The sequence below is a fragment of the Saccopteryx bilineata genome, chromosome 9, assembly GCF_036850765.1.
Source record: "Saccopteryx bilineata isolate mSacBil1 chromosome 9, mSacBil1_pri_phased_curated, whole genome shotgun sequence".
NCBI lineage: Eukaryota > Metazoa > Chordata > Mammalia > Chiroptera > Emballonuridae > Saccopteryx > Saccopteryx bilineata.
The window spans coordinates 84,838,689-84,853,255 of record NC_089498.1 but is presented as its reverse complement, the minus strand read 5'-3'; the positions used below and the strand labels follow the sequence as shown (position 1 = coordinate 84,853,255).

General features: G+C 34.7%; 1 protein-coding gene across 4 annotated transcripts in view; it reads right to left on the bottom strand.

Moving 5' to 3' along the window:
• NRG3 (neuregulin 3) overlaps positions 1-14,567 on the bottom strand; it is a 1,278,837-nt gene that overhangs the window by 1,188,783 nt on the left and 75,487 nt on the right. The window lies entirely within an intron of this gene.

The following is a 14,567-nucleotide window of genomic DNA, read 5'->3' as shown; positions in this document are numbered from 1 at the left end:
TATCCAGGTGAAGTCACTTCTGCTTTATTCTCAATCTAGGCAAACTGACTCCATACCCACCACCTTTCCAGTGCAGGAGCTGGCACCAGGAGGGCAGTTCTGAGTTCTTCCAGTGGGCATCTTAGTGGGCAACTGGAAGAGGTTATTCTGGAGGTGTGCTCCAGAAGCACTGATAAATGAGAAGGCGGGAATTTTAAGGATGAAAAACACTAACCAAAAATTTAATGCCACTAATTCTATATGCACTAAAACAGGAGGTAGGAAGTAATGTGTGTGTGTGTGTGTGTGTGTGTGTGTGTGTGTGTGTGTGTGTAGGGGAGGTCTATTAATAAGGAAAAAGATGTTACATAAAATAGGTGTTACAGAGAGAAAAATCAAACTGGCTGACAGAGAACCATTATTAGAAGAATCTAATGTTAATATTCCAAACATTGAGGTACTTGGTGTTCATCTCTGTGGATCCCTTAATTATTAAACCTCAGAAGGCTAATCACTAGCATTACTGATATTACATGATTATATCGTAAATGAATTCATTACACATCAGCTGTCTGGGTACAGCCACTGCTGGCCTTGGGCTCTTCTGTGCTGGCATATGCTGGCATGGTTCTCCTATTGCTCCATAAGATCCCCTAATGCAATTAACAAAAAGTGTAAACTGAATGAGAGCTTAAAACTGGAACACTAGGCTGAGGGCAGCTCAGGGGCTTGGTATTGAGTCAGAAGAGCTGAGGAACTCAAAGAATCTTCATAACTTAAAATAAAAATCAAGCCAATTCAAGATACACTGAAAGTCTGTATAAGAAAAGTGGAAATTTCAAACGAAACGTCACTGACCGTGGACTGTTAACAGTTGTTTTCTTCACCTAAATTATCAAGGAGGTATATTATTTTGGAAGCAACTTTATGTTTGTTTAAAACCTAAGTAAAGAGTTGGTATAGTAAGTCCCACTCATAGCAGGAGAGGGCTAGCCGTCTTTCCAGAAGAGGGTAGTGCCTGCAGTCTAGACGATACCTGTGCTGTCAGTGTGTGCATTCCACCTCTCTCCTCCCGGAGTTTGTTCGCAGCAGCGAAACCCAGTACAGAAACCCAGCCACAGCTCACAGGGAGAGGAAACGGCACAAACATCTTTGATACCTTAGAAATTTCAACCCTGGGCTGAAGTCTTCACTTTGTAAACTAATCTCAGGAAAATGCTATCCTTTGAATTATTCATTTGTGCAAACATAAACCTTCCTCTGTGAGACATATATTTTAAAGCACAGGAATAACTCATGAAATGTTAGGCCCACAAAGAGGTGGCGGAGAGGGGAGGAAGGAGGAAGAGCTAAGCTTAGATGAAATGGCTGCTGAAATGTGGTCTTCTGTCGCAAGCAAGATAAAAGCTGCATGATTTAGGGTGGTGGTTTGTTTTGCCTCAGAACCACTGTATTTTTCTTTTCCTAAGGGAAAAGTGGATGCCTAAGTTCAATATATAAAAATATCAAAGCAGAACTCTGTGGTTGAAAGAAGTTGGATATCCCAGAGTCTGGCCCCCAGAAAATCTGTTTACCTCTTCTTCAAGCTCCAAGAACCTATTTTGTGTTAATCCTGGAATGGTTTCTCCAGAATGCCCCAGAACTGCAGAGTAGCCTATGAAAAATCTGACCACACTGGTAGGAAAAGCAGGGTCCTTCATTCACTGGTGTGACTTCTCTATGGTTCTTCTTTTTTTCCTTTTAAGTTATACCAAATTCACAGAATTGGTGAAAATAAATTTTCAAATAATCTGTAGCCTGACATAAGAAAGATTCAATCGAATTTTTACTCCAGTGCTTCAATGGTGTGATCAGAACCACTTCATACATGGACAGTTTTCATTCACTATATTGCTTCAAAATTTTATATATGCATATAAAGAAAGTAATATAAATTTCCTAGAATCATCATCCCCTCAAATTGAAAGTTCATATTTCAATTTAGGAAACAAAATATAAAATTAGTTACTAAAATTTATTTTATTATTACTATTATCAAGTTTTAGAGATGGAGAAATGATTAATAAGCACAATTTGCAGTGATGAGATTCAATGACAAATGCATAATGTCTCCCAACATACCATCCTTCTGGTTCATATTTTCTGGTAGTCAGAGCAAAAAACATGAAATGGTATGGTAAAATCTAAAATCTCTCTTGTGCACACTGTTAATAGGGTATGTAACAACATGGGTGGAAGTAATTTAGAACTGTATATCTTTTTAATCTTGGATTCCCTGAAGCATCATTTAAAATTTTTAAAGCTTAATTTTATTTTTACTGTGCTTCTTAGAGAATACCTAATAAGGTAAGAGTTATCTATCCATTGTAACTTTGTAAATGAGAAGGTAAGAATTCATATATCACAGATACACAAGGGAGGGTTTCAGATCTTCCTCCATTAATAAAATGAGTAAACTCATTTAGAATTAAGATGTAATAAGATATTGAGTCTGTACCTTAAATATTAGGTTCTAATCAAAATGCACCCCAATATTTGTTCTCCAACTTTACCTTAGTAATGTAACCCTCACTTTAAAGTATACACACGAACAACCAGAGACTACCTTTACAAGCCTAATTTGCAGTAAAGCATGACCAAAGAAAGCCCATGAGAGTAAGCCAGTGTGCTGCAAGCAGCATCTGGGAACTCTCTCTAAAAAAAAACTTGAGAACAATCCAACAGAAGATCAGGAAGAAGACAGAGGATTTGAACAACACTATAGACCCCTGGTCAGCAAACTGCGGCTCGTGAGCCACATGAGGCTCTTTGGCCCCTTGAGTGTGGCTCTTCCACAAAATACCACGTGTGGGGACTACCTCGATAAGGAATGTGCCTACCTATATAAAGTTTAAAAATTTTGTCTCTCAAAAGAAATTTCAATCGTTGTACTGTTGATATCTGGCTCTGTTGACTAATGAATTTGCCAATCACTGCTATAGACCAATTTAGTCTAACAATATACAGAACATTCCACCCAACCACAGCAGAATGAACATTCTCCTCAAACAGACATGGAACATTCTCCAGGATAGATTACATAGTACATTATAAAACAGGTGTTAACCATGTAAAAAAGACAAAGATCATACAAAATATATTTTCTTAAAATAACAAAATGAAACTAGAAATCAATAGCAAGGGAAAACTGGAAAGTTCCACAAATATGTGAAAATTCAACAATATACTCTTAAACACACACTCAAAAAAATAAATCACAACAGAAATTAGCGAATATTTTGAACAAATGAAAATGAATACACAACATATCAAAATTTGTGGACTGCAACAAAAGCAGTACTAAATAGAAAGATTAAAAAGATAGTAGTAAATGCCTACAGTGAAAATGAAGAAAGTTCTCAATTCAGCGATCTAAGTTATATCTCAAGTAACTAGAAAAGACTAAACTAAACCTAAAGTTAAAAGAAGGAAAAAATGATAAAGAGGAGACATTACAACTGATGACACAGAAATAAAAAGGCTCATAAAAGACTAACACAAGCAAGTATACATCAACAATTGGATAACCTAGAAGAAATGGATAAATTTCTAGAAACATACAACCTATACAGACTAAATCATTATGAAATAGGAAATTTAAATACGTGAATTATTAATATAGAGATTGAATCCGTAATCAAAACCTTCCAACAAAGAAAAGCTAAGGACCAGATAGCTTCACTGGAGCATTATACAAAACATTTCGAGGAAAATAGCCACTGCGCCACCGCCTGGTCTAAAAACATTTAGAGGAAAATAAATACCAATCTTTCTCAAACTTTTTCAAAAATCTAAGAGGGAATAATTCCAAATTCATTTTATGAGGCCAGCATTAGCTTGAGAACAAAACCTGACAAAAATACTGCAATAAGATAAAACTAAAAAGGAATATTGTTGATAAATATTGAAGGAAAAATCCTCAAAAATATACTAGCAAACTGAATTCAAAATACATTAAAAAGATTACACACCATTACCAAGTGGGTTTATTCCTGGAATTCAAGGATGGTTCAATATGTGAAAATCAGTCAATGTAATTCACCACATTTACAGCATGAAGGACAAAAGCTAAAGGATCATCTCAATTAAGGCAGAAAAAGAATTTAACAAAATTCAACACCCTTTAGTCATAAAAACTAAGCAAAGCAGGGAGAGAAGATAATTACCTCAACATAATGGATATATATATATATATATATATATATATATATATATATAAAGCCCACAAATAATAGCATACTCAAAAGTGAAAAACTGAAAGCTTTTCGTATAAAATCAAGAACAAAGCAAGGATTCTCTCATCCACCTCTATTTAATATAGTGCAGAAAGGTCTAGCCAGAACAATTTTTTTTTAAAAAAGGCATGCAATATAGAAAGGAAGAAGCAAAATTATCTCTGTTCACATATGACATAATCGTGTATGTAGAAAACCCTGAAGGTTACACACACACACACACACACACACACACACACACTAATAAAGCAATTCGGCAAATTTTCAGGATACAGACTCTGCACAAGAAACTCAGTTGCAATTCTATGCATTAACAATGAATAATTGGAAAAGAAAATTGAAAACAATCTCATTTACAACAGCATCAAAAATAATGAAATACTCAGGAATAAATTTAATTAGGATTCAAAAAGACTTATACACTGTAAATAAAACTACACAAAACAAAACAATTTAAAAAGATACAAATATATGGAAAGATATCCCATGTTCATGCACTGGAAAACTTAATATTGTTAAAATGTACATACTACCCAAAGTGAGCTACAGATTCAATGCAATTCCTATCAAAATCCAAATAAATTTTTTTCCCAGAAATAGAAAAAAAACCCATAAAATTTATATGGAATCTTAAAGTACCCTGAATAGCCAAAATGATCTTAAGAAAGAAAAATAAAGCTAGAGACCTTACATTGGATCAAATAATTCTTATTTTTAATTTTCTGAGGAATCTTTGTACTATTTTCCACAGCAGCTATATTTTCCTTCTGCAACCACTACTGCACAAGGGTTCCAATTTCTGACATGCTTTTATTTTTCTGGGTTTTCTTTTCTTTTCTTTTTGAAATAATAGCCATCCTGACAGGTGTAAGTTAATATCATTGTGGTTTTAACTTCCATTCCCTGGTAATTAGTGATGTTGAGCAATTTTTAATGTGTTTGTTGACTCTTTGTATCTTTTCTTTGGAAGAAAGAAAAGATATTGAATGTCTATTCACGTTCTTTGCCCATTTTAAAATTCAGGTTTGTATTTTTGTTGTTGTTGAGTTATACTTTTTATTCTATTTCCTTTGTTGCACAGTTTTTAAGTTTGATGCAGTCGTTTGTCTACTTTTGCTTTGGAGGCCTGTTGTGCTTTAGCGTCATATTCAAGAAATCATTGCTAAATACAATGTCATCAAGCTTTCCCTTTGTTTCAGAAGCTTTATAATTTTAGGACTTACATGTAAGTCTTTTATCCATTCTGAGTTAATGTTTGTACAGGATGTAAGGTCAGGTAAGTTTAGCTTTGGTTTCTTGCATGTGGATATCCAGTTCACTTGACACCACTGGCAACAAAGAGAGTATCTTTACCTTATTGTATATCCTTGGCACCCCTGTCTATGATCATTGGACCATATACTCATGAGTTCATTTCTGGGCTATAGAAAGTCACCTTGAGAGCAATTGGCTCCCAGCCCCGCATGATTACGCTGGCGGCTCTGACTGCCAGAGCCTTACCTAGAGCCCTGCATTGAGTGGGGATAGAGTGGGGATTTGCCAGCTCTTTGAGCCTCTCACTCCCCAGGCAGAGGCAGCAGCGGCGGCAGCCTCATAGCTGGATCATCAGGCTGCCAATTCAGGAAGGGGAGACTAGGAGAGAGGCTTCGGGAAAACAGACTCTCTCATTTTCAGAGCCTGCAAATGATAACAAGCCTTGACTACCAACGAGACGAAAGCCTAATATATGACATCACCGTAGAGTCTCATCAACTGCAAATCCCTACCTAAGCATACCACAGGGGCAGAGCCTGGGGTACAGAGTCACTGACCAGGAAGAGGGAGAGGAAAAAAAAAGGAAAGAAGTTAACGTCTCAAAATCAAGAAAATTCCACAGACTTTATAACTTGTTCTACTATTTTTTGTTCTTTCATCTTCTTGCCTTTATTGTTATTTCTATTTGCTCCACCTTGGTCCTTTTATTCTCTGCCTGTCTTATTCTTCCTTTTCTTGAACTACACTACCCATAAGTGTTACATTTTATTTCTTTTCTTCTTCCTTACTCTCCATGAGGGTTACACTCCAAAACCCTTAACACACTCTCTCTCTCTCTTTTTCTTTTTCCTTCCTTTCCTTTTCCCCTTTTTCTTATTTCTCCCTTTCTATTAGTTTCTTCTTTTCTCCTTTTACTTTTCCTCTCATTCAATCCTCAATCATGAACAAATTATTTAATTTGGGATTCAAGGTTTTTTTAGTGGCATTTTGGGCGCTTTTTGCTTTGCTTTTTAACTCATTAGCATTCCTCTCAACCCAGGATCTGCATTCTATTTAGTCTCCTCCAAATAATACAATAGTTGTATATTTTTCCTTTTTCCTGTTTCCCTCTTATCCCTCTCATTATATCTCTTAGTCGACCATCACGTACAAGCAAATCATTTTATACTTGACCCATTTTTTTTTCTTTTTGTGCATTTTGTGGGTCCCTACTTCCTTTTTTGCCCCTTGAACACTTCCCCCCAACTCAGGCCCTCCGTTATAGGCAGGTTTTGTTCCATTTAGCATAATATAATTCACAGTTCTTCACGATATTTTCCTAAGGAAGAAAGGAGAGGAGGGGAAGAGAAGAAAGAAAAGGGGGAGAAATAATAAATTTTCATTGGTTTTTTTTTTGTGGGAGTTTTTTCCAAATTATTTTTCCATTTTTTTCTCTTTTTTGTTTTTTACTTTTATTTTTTATTAATTCTCATCAGTGCTATCAACAAGACCACCCTCAGATGCCATTAAAAAAAAGGAAATCAGATATCATGAATACAAAACATAGAGAAGTAACACAGATAGATGTGGAAAAATCTATGGAGAAAAAATTTAATATATTGGAAAGAGGCTAAATAACAGAGAATTTAAAATAGAAACCCTAAAAATACTCAGAGATATACAAGAAAACACAGAAAGGCAATTTAAGAAGTTCAGAAAACAACGAACACAAAGAATATATTACCAAGGAAACTGAAACTATAAAAACAAATCAAACAGAGATGAAAAACTCAATTCATGGACTGAAAAACGAGGTAACAAGCTTAGCTAATAGAACAGGCCAGATAGAAGAGAGGATTAGTGACATAGAAGACAAGCAACTTCAGGCACAACAGACAGAAGAAGAGAGAGACTCAAAAATTTTAAAAAATGAGAAAGCCCTATAGGAATTGTCTGACTCCAACAAAAAGAATAACATAAGAATAATAGGTATATCAGAGGGAGAAGAGAGAGAAAATGGAATGGAGAATATATTCAAACAAATAAAAGACAAGAACTTCCTAAGCCTGTGGAAAGAACTAAAGCCTCAAATTCAAGAAGCAAACAGAACTCCAAGTTTTCTTAACCACAACAAACCTACTCCAAGGCACATCATAATGAAAATGGCACAAACCAATGACAAAGAAAAAATTCTCAAGGAAGCCAGGGAAAAGAAGAATACAACATATAAAGGAAGGCCTATTAGATTATCATTGAATTTCTCAGCAGAAACTCTACAAGTTAGAAGAGAATGGACCCCAATATTTAAAGCCCTGAAAGAGAGAAACTTTCAGCCAAGAATACTATACCCATCAAAGCTATCCTTCAAGTATGAAGGAGAAATAAAAACATTCACAAATACAGAGAAGATGAGGGAATTTATCATCAGAAAACCCCCACTCCAGGAAATACTAAAGGGGGTTTTCAAACCAGATTCAAAGAACAAAACAAAACAAAACCACAAGTAAAAGCTCCACCAAGAACATAATAAAACCAAATTTAAACTGTGACAACAGAAGCAAAAAAAGGGGAAGAAAAGACAGAGATTAACAATAGCAGAGGACGATGAAGTGCAGAAAGACTCATAAGATAGTGTACTACAATGACTATGGTAGGAACCCTTTTCATTACTTAATGGTAACCACACTTAAAAAAAACACCACAGAAGCACATGTCTTAAAAAAGGTAGCAACAGAGGAAAGAAGTATGGAATACAAACAAACAAAAACAAATGATAGAAAAACAAAAGAGAAGAATCAAACAGATACAAAACTAACAGAAAGCAATTTATAAAATGGCAATAGGGAACCCACAACTGTCAATAATTATACTAAATGTAAATGGATTGAACTCACCAATAAAAAGACACAGAGTAGCAAAATGGATGTTAAAAAATCCAACTGTATGCTGCCTACAAGAAACACAACTAAGCAACAAGGATAAAAACAAATTCAAAGTGAAAGCCTGAAAAACAATACTCCAAGCAAATAACATCCAAAAAAAAAGCAGGTGTAGCAATACTCATATCTAATAATGCTGACTACAAGACAGAAAAAGTACTCAGAGACAAAAATGGCCATTTCATAATGATTAAGGGGACACTAAATCAAGAAGACATAACAATCCTTAATATATATGCACCAAACCAAGGAGCACCAAAATATATAAAACAGCTGCTTGTTGTCCTAAAAACAAAAACTGACAAAAATACAATCATACTTGGAGACCTCAATACACTGCTGACGGCTCTAGATCGGTCATCCAAACAGAGAATCAATAAAGATATATTGGTCTTAAACAAAACACTAGAGCACCTGGATATGATAGACATCTACAGGACACTTCATCCCAAAGCGACATAGTATACATTTTTCTCTAGTGTGCATGGAACATTCTCTAGAATTGACCATATGTTGGGCCACAAAAATAACATCAGCAAAATCAGAAAAATTGAAATTATACCAAGCATATTTTCTGATCATAAGGTCTTGAAACTAGAATTCAACTGAAAAAAGAGGAAAAAGCCCCACAAAAATGTGGAAACTAAACAACATACTTTTAAAAAATGAATGGGTCATAGAAGAAATAAGTGCAGAGATCAAAAGATATATACAGACAAATGAAAATGACAATATGACATATCAGAATCTCTGGGATGCAGCAAAAGCAGCAATAAGAGGGAAGTTCATATCACTTCAGGCCTATATGAACAAACAAGAGAAAGCCCAAGTGAACCACTTAATTTCACACCTTAAAGAACTAGAAAAAGAAGAACAAAGACAACCCAAAACCAGCTGAAGAAAGAAAATAATAAAAATCAGAGCAGAAATAAATGAAATAGAGAACTGAAAAACTATAGAAAAAAATAATAAAACAAGGAGCTGGTTCTTTGAAAAAATCAACAAAATTGACAAACCCTTGGCAAGACTCACCAAGGAAAAAAGAGAAAAGAACCATATAAACAAAATCCAAAATAAAAGAGGAGAAATCACCACAGGCATCATAGATATACAAAGAATTATTGTACAATACTATGAAAAACTATATACCACCAAATTCAACAATTTAGAAGAAATGGATAAATTCCTAGAACAATACAACCTTCCTAGACTGAGTCATGAAGAAGCAGAGAGCCTAAACCGACCAATTAGCAGGGAGGAAATAGAAAAAACTATTAAAAACCTCCCCAAAAATAAAAGTCCAGGCCCAGACGGCTATACTAGTGAATTCTATCAAACATTCAAAGAAGACTTGGTTCCTATTCTACTCAAAGTCTTCCAAAAAATTGAAGAAAAAGCAATACTTCCAAACACATTTTATGAGGCCAACATAACCATCATACCAAACCTGCAAGGACGGCACAAAAAAAGAAAACTACAGACCAATATCTCTAATGAATACGAATGGTAAAATACTAAACAAAATACTGGCTAATAGAATATAACAACATGTTAAAAAAATAATACATCATGATCAAGTGAGATATATCCCAGAATCTCAAGGATGGTTCAACATACGTAAAACGGTTAATGTAATACACCATAACAACAAAACAAAGAACAAAAACCACATGATCTTATCAATAGATGCAGAAAAGGCATTCTATAAAATACAACACAACTTTATGTTTAAGACACTCAACAAAATGGGTATAGAAGGAAAATATCTCAACATGATAAAGGCCATATATGATAAACCATCAGCCAATATCATATTAAATGGCATAAAACTGAGGACTTTCCACTTTAAATCAAGTCAGGGTTGTCCACTCTCCACTCTTATTTAACGTGGTGCTAGAAGTTCTGGCCAGAGCAATGAGACAAGAGAATGAAATAAAAGGCATCCATATCGGAAAAGAAAAAGTAAAGGTATCTCTTTTTGCAGATGATATAATCCTATACATTGAAAACCCCAAAGACTCCACAAAAAGATTACTAGAAACAATAAACCAATACAGTAATTTTGCAGGATACAAAATTAACATACAAAAGTCCATAGCCTTTCTATATACCAACAATGAAATATTTGAAAACGAACTCAAAAAAAACAATACCCTTCATGATTGCAACAAAAAAAATAAAATACCTAAGAATAAACATAACACAGAATGTAAAGGACCTATATAATGAAAATATACAAAGCATTGTTAAGGGAAATCAAAAAAGATATAGAGATGGAAAAATATTCCTTGTTCTTGGATAGAAAGAATAAATATAATCAAAATGGCCATAATACCCAAAGCAATTTATAAATTTAATGGAATTCCCATCAAATTCCTATGACATTTTTTAAAGAAATGGAACAAAAAATCATCAGATTTATATGGAATTATAAAAAAAACCCAAATAACCAAAGCAATCCTAAGGAAAAAGAATGAAGCTGGGGGCATTACAATACCTGACTTCAAACTATATTATAGGGCCACGACAATCAAAACAGGATGGTATTGGCAGAGAAATAGACACTCAGACCAATGGAACAGAATAGAAAGCCCAGAAATAAAATCACATATATATGGTCAAATAATTTTTGATAAAGGAGCCAACAACACACAATGGAGAAAAGAAGGCCTCTTCAAGAAATGGTGCTGGGAAAACTGGAAAGCCACATACAAAAGAATGAAACTTGACAAAGCTTGTCCCCTTGTACTAAAATTAATTCAAAATGGATCAAAGACCTAAATATAAGACCTGAAACAACAAAGTACATAGAAGAAGACATAAGTACTCAACTCATGGACCTTGGTTTTAAAGAGCATTTTATGAATTTGACTCCAAAGGCAAGAGAAGTGAAGGGAAAGATAAATGAATGGGACTACATCAGACTAAAAAGTTTTTGCTCAGCAAGAGAAACTGACAACAAAATAAACAGACAGCCAACTAAATGGGAAATGATATTTTCAAACAACTGCTCAGATAAGGGCCTAATATCCAAAATATAAAAAGAACTCATAAAACTCAAAAACAAACAATCCAATAAAAAATGGGAAGAGGACATGAACAGACACTTCTCCCAGGAAGAAATACAAATGGCTAACAAATATATGAAAAGATGCTCATCTTCATTAGTTATTAGAGAAATGCAAATCAAAACTATAATGAGATACCACCTCACACCTGTTAGATTAGCTATTATCAACAAGACAGGTAATAGCAAATGTTGGAGAGGCTGTGGAGAAAAAGGAACCCTCATTCACTGTTGGTGGGAATATAAAGTAGTACAACCATTATGGAAGAAAGTATGGTGGTTCCTCAAAAAACTGAAAATAGAAGTACCTTTTGAACTCTACTGGGTATATACCCCCAAAAACTCAGAAACATTGGTACGTAAAGACACATGTAACCCCGTGTTCATTGCAGCATTGTTCACAGTGGCCAATACATGGAAACAACCAAAAAGCCCTTCAGTAGAAGTCTGGATTAGGAGATGTGGCACATATACACTATGGAATAGTACTCAACCATAAGAAATAATGACATTAGATCATTTACAACAAAATTGTGTGATCTTGATAACATTATACGGAGTGAAATAAGTACATCAGAACAAACCAAGAACTACATGATTCCATACATTGGTGGGACATAAAAATGAGACTAAGAGACATGGACAAGAGTGTGGTGGTTACCGGGGGTGTGGAGGAGGGGGGCGCGGGAGGGAAGGAAGGAGAGGGGAAGGGAGAGAGGAAGGGTGAGGAGGAGGGGCACAAAGAAAACTAGATAAAAGGTGACGGAGGACAATCTGACTTTGGGTGATGGGTATGCAACATAATTGAATGACAAGATAACCTGGACATGTTTTCTATGAATATATGTACCCTGATTTATTGATGTCACTCCATTAACATTAATAAAAATTTATTTATAAAAAAAAAGAAAAAAGAAAATAAATTGGGGAACTAGTGACTTTTAGGTGTGTAACTTTGGTCTCATATTTCTGGAACGTCACTATGAAATATTATGTTATGCTGTGTCTCTGAATGAAAAAATGTCTTTTTATTTAAAAATCTAGTTTATGTAAGATTTTATTTCTTGAATAAGCAAGATTTCCAAAACAATTTCCAACTCTCTTAAGCAGTTAATCCTTCTGTCAAAAATGTTATAGAAAAGAAAAACAAAGTCAGGGAAGGACTGATTTCACCAAGCTTTTTGTTTCCCTAAAATAGACCACAGATGACAAATAGTCTATGTTAACGATTATAACAAAGTTTGGCATTAAAATCAACCAAAATATAACCTAATCCTAAAGGTTCTTAGCTACTAACACCTTTCTTTTGCTAACAAGCTTGCTATCCTAATGTTTTACAAATTAAAAAAAGTTTCATCTGGAAACTTCTGATGTTGCTCAGGAAATCTCTCATCACCAATTATTCATATAATGAATAGAATTCACCGAGTTATTTCTCCCCAAAAATGACATCTTAGAACCTAAGGATGCATGGGAGTTCCCTGTCTAACAAACTCATATTTACAGATAATTACACTCTTTCAAACATGCTTTCTTAAGAACAACACAAAGAAGCTCAATCCCTATTCATTTAGAAATTTGTTGCTCTACACTTTAAAGTAAAGTACACTTGGCGAGTTCAATGGCAGTTTCCAGGAACTGTTTATTGTTACTTTAATATGCAAATAAAAGAGAGCATAACATAATCAACAGCCATGGTTTCAATACATTGGGTCAAATAAAAGTTAATTCAATTCATTGCATCATGTCTTCTGGAAACCATGTTTGGGACAAGATGTCTTGCTGAGCTATCACCTAACTAAGCCTTGGCCCACGGAGATGTGAACAGCACATTGTCATCATCTGCTAACAGGCTACAAAGGCAATACCAAATAACTGTATGTTAACATTTCAGTAATTTAGCGATCTCATGCATCCAACAGAGAGAGCATCATTTTTCAATGATTAGAATACAAAGTACATTAGAGTGGAAACAAAATTATAAATACATATGTATATATAGTGACCTAAAACCAATTATAGCAAATAAAAACTGCAAATTCCAGCCCCAATTTAATTAAACTTTTCCTATTAATTTACAGAAAAGCAACACAGTGCTTCATTATCCAAAAAGCCACATATACCTAAAAAAAAGTCTATTACAGTTTGATCAGATGAATCACTCTGCCAATTTACCATCCTAAAAAAGCATCCTCTCCAATAAAGGAAACCCGAGGAGGAGTGACGTTTCCATTGTTGTAAGATAACAACAGCCCGTGTGTGTCCCAGCAAGTACCTCGGGGGCGTGTCCGATGCTCAAAGAGAATGACAGACTAGAAGATAATTCAAAATTCCAGCACAGAAGAAATGATGGCAAAGAAAAGAACTGCCGTGGTGTTTAATGAACAATGCTGGAACTATTCATTACACCTCTTCTCCAGCTGATCATTAAGCTTTCAGCGCTGTTTATGCAACAGAAAAGGAAATGTTGACTCAAGATTTCATACGCTTACTATTCACACAAAGAAGAAACCATGAAGAGTGTAATCTGCAATCACAGAACCTGCTGAAATGGATCGCTGTCATTGAATCTGGTTATTAGTTGTTTTAAGTGCTGTCAAAGGCACTACAACTTCAGCATTTGGCATTTGCCTGGCATGATCATTGGAGATACCAATGTGAAAGCTCATAAAATTAAAAATAAGTAAAACTGGTTAAATAATATCAATTCCAGCAAAAGATTCAAAATACTATTTCTAAATCTCTAAGACCTAACTATATAAGAAATCACTTTTTATTTTGTGATTTAGGGCATTTCAAAAAGTCTGTCATCACATACTTTGACCATTTTCAACATGCAATGTCATGGAATGATACGATTCAGTGTTTGCTAAAGAATGGACAAAATGAGTATAATGCATGTACCCAGTACCGTGGCAAATACAGGCTACTCAGTAAGACTTCCCTAAATGTTCCTAATCATTAGGTTATCTCTAATAACCTACTGAGAATACACTGATTTTATATTAATGAAAACAACAATTTTGCAAACTTCATACGTGAGAATTCAGTGGTAACGCTAACTATTTGCTGTAC